This window comes from Salvelinus sp. IW2-2015, unplaced genomic scaffold (assembly GCF_002910315.2).
Source record: "Salvelinus sp. IW2-2015 unplaced genomic scaffold, ASM291031v2 Un_scaffold5263, whole genome shotgun sequence".
NCBI classification, from domain to species: Eukaryota; Metazoa; Chordata; class Actinopteri; order Salmoniformes; family Salmonidae; genus Salvelinus; species Salvelinus sp. IW2-2015.
In genome coordinates this window covers 40384-43931 of record NW_019946528.1, presented here as the reverse complement: position 1 = coordinate 43931, position 3548 = coordinate 40384, and positions in this window count along the sequence as shown.

The following is a 3548-nucleotide window of genomic DNA, read 5'->3' as shown; positions in this document are numbered from 1 at the left end:
GCCACTGATGTATTAGAGCGAAACGATGAGCAGGACTGGTATTACAGTCACCGACAGAGCAAATGGTCTGTATTACAGTCGACAAGAGCGACGTACTTGTATACAGTGAGCAACGCACTGACGTGTTACAGTCGACAGAAAATCATGACGGTATTACGCAGTGATCAAGAGGCATGAACTTACTGTAAGATCTAAAGAGCCTACGTATTACAGTCGCCAATGCGAGGCCATGAATGTATTACAGTGAGCACAAGAGCTATTCTGATGTATTCTCGACCACAGAACGCATGTACTGTATTACAGTAGAGAGAGCTGAATGCTTAACATAGCGAGCAACTGCTGTCAAGTAAGTGAACAAGAGCACTGACTGCAATAAGGTTGACCAACAGAGCACTGATGTATTCAGTCACACAGATGACTATGTATAAGTCGATACACAGAAGCCCTGATGTATTCTTCACAAAAGGAGATGTGAGAAAAGAGAGATACAGTCATGGGTCTGTGGTCAGACTGTAATTACAGTCAGTGGCTTGTGTCGACTGTAATACAGTCAGTGGCTCTGTGGTCATTGTATTGCAGTCAGTGGCTCTGTGTCGATGTATTGAGTCAGTGGCTCGTGGTCGACTGTATCAATACAGTCCAGTGGTCTGTGGTCGACTGTAATACAGTCAGTGGCTCTGTGGTTACGACGTGTAATTAGCAGTTAGTGGTTCTGTGGTCGACTTTGAATACGTCAGTGGCTTGTGGTCGACGTGTAATACAGTCTGTGTCTGTGGTCTACGTGATAATACAGTCAGTGGCTCTGTGGTCGACTGTATGACAGTCAGGTGCCTGTGGTCGACTGTAATACAGTCAGTGGTCTGTGGTCGACTGTATATAGTAATGGTCGTGGTCGACGTGAATACAGTCAGTGGTGTGTCGACTGTAATACTAGTGGACGTGCTCTGTGTCGACTGAATACAGTCAGTGGCTCTGTTGAGTCGAAGGGCTGTATAAGTCAGTGGCTCTGTGGTCGACTGTAATAAGTCAGTGGCTCTGTGGTCGACTGTATACAGTAGTGTGCTCTGTGGTCGACTGTAATACAGTACGTCAAGAGATAAACTTTATTCCTGTACTTAAACAGATAGAAACATTGTTCTAATTAAAGTACTAGTTTACACGACTTCGCCGAAATCGGTTCCTCCTCTTCTGTTCGCCTCGGCGATGCGTCGTGGTCTACCTAGCCTCTATGATCCTTTCATTTCATTTTTGTCTTGTTGTTTTACCACACTGTTTTTCATTCCCCTATTATGTTCAGGTATTATAACCCTCTTTTTGCCATGGTGTGTGCGGTGATTGTTGTACGTCAGCGGGTATGGGTGGGGTGGGGCCTGAACGTAGCGGGTATGGGTGGGGTGGGGCCTGTGTGGCTCAGTTGGTAGAGCATGGCGCTTGCAACGCCAGGGTTGTGGGTTCATTCCCCACGGGGGGACCAGGATGAATATGTATGAACTTTCCAATTTGTAAGTCGCTCTGGATAAGAGCGTCAGCTAAATGACTTAAATGTAAATGCCTGACCGTAGCGGGTATGGGTAGGGTAGGGCCTGACCGTGGCGGGTATGGGTGGGGTGGGGCCTGACCGTAGCGGGTATGGGTAGGGTAGGGCCTGAACGTAGCGGGTATGGGTAGGATCGGGCCTGAACGTAGCGGGTATGGGTAGGGATTAAAATTCATGCCTGGGCTCTAGTACAGAGGGCCACATGATAATGTCACCAGGGGTCTTATAGCAGCTGTCACCGGAACAACTGTGGATTTAACTTTAGCAACCATATTAGATGCCATGCCATCCTTTCCCCTCTTCTAACCTCCCTGCTCTCACCCCCCCCCTCCCTCCCTCCCTCTCCCTCTCTCAATTCAAGGGGCTTTATTGGCATGGGAAACATATGTTAACATTGCCAAAGCAAGTGAAGTAGATAATATACAAAAGTGAAATAAACAGCAAAAATGAACAGTAAACATTATCCTAAAAAAGGTTCCAAAAGAATAAAGACATTTCAAATGTTATATAATGTATATATACAGTGTTGTAATGATGTGCAAATAGTTAAAATACAAAAGGGAAAATAAATAAACATAAATATGGGTTGTATTTATTACAATGGTGTTTGTTCTTCACTGGTTGCCCTTTTCTTGTGGCAACAGGTCAAAAATTTGCTGCTGTGATGTCACACTGTGGTATTTCACCCAGTAGATATGGGAGTTTATCAAAATTGTGTTTGTTTTTTAATTCTTTGTGAGTCTGTGTAATCTGAGGAAAATATGTGTCTCTAATATGGTCATACATTTGGCAGAAGGTTAGGAAGTGCAGCTCAGTTTCCACCTCAGCTCTCTCTCTCTCTCTCTCTCTCTCTCTTTCTCCCTCTCTCCATCACACTCTCTCCATCACACTCTCTCCATCACACTCTCTCTGTCCCTCTCACTCTCTCTCTAAATAGCTTCCTGTCCTTATCTCATCCAGCCTGCCAGCCAGAGAATTAAGGGATCAAAGACTTGATGATTAGTTGATACCATGAGTCAGGTGTTTTTAGTGCTGGGTTGAAACAAAAGCCTGCACATCCTGTCTGTCCACACTCCACAGGACCAGGACACAACAACACTGTTGTATGTGTCACAAAATGGAACCCTATTCCCTATATAGTGCACTACTTTAGACCAGAGCCCTATGGCACCCTATTCCCTATATAGTACACTACTTTAGACCAGAGCCCTATGGAACCCTATTCCCTATGTAGTGCACTACTTTAGACCAGAGCCCTATGGAACCCTATTCCCTATATGTAGTGCACTACTTTAGACCAGAGCCCTATGGAACCCTATTCCCTATTAAACAAGTAGTGAAACACGTCCAGATACCCAGCAGCTTCTCAAGACTCCCCGGAACTCCCCAGTGGCAGATTTACTGATATGAACACAGGAGAGATTGATGATACTGACTGATGGAAGGACGCGTGGGGTGCCTAGCAATGGACCACAGCATATGGCTGTGTTGAGAGGTTGGGTAAACAAACAATATCTCTCTCTCTCTCTCTCTCTCTCTCTCTCTCTCTCTCTCTCTCTCTCTCTCTCTCTCTCTCTCTCTCTCTCTATTAGAGGAGTGATCAGGAATAAAGGTTAATCTCTTGGCAGCGTACTGTATTACAGTCGACCACAGAGCATGACTGTATACAGTCGTACTATAAGAGCCACTGACTGTATATACAGTCGACACAGAGCCACTGACTGTATTACAGTCGACCACAGAGCCACTGATGTATTAACAGTCGACCACCAAGAGCCACTGAACGTATTACAGTCGACCACAGAGCCACTGAGCTGTATTACGTCGACCACAGAGCACGTATGTATTACAGTGACATACAGAGCCACTGACTGTATTACAGTCGACCACAGAGCACTGACTGTATTACAGCGACCACAGAGCGCACGTACTGTATTACAGTCGACCACAGAGCCACTGACTGTATTACAGTCGACCACAGAGCCACTGACTGTATTACAGTACCAGACCA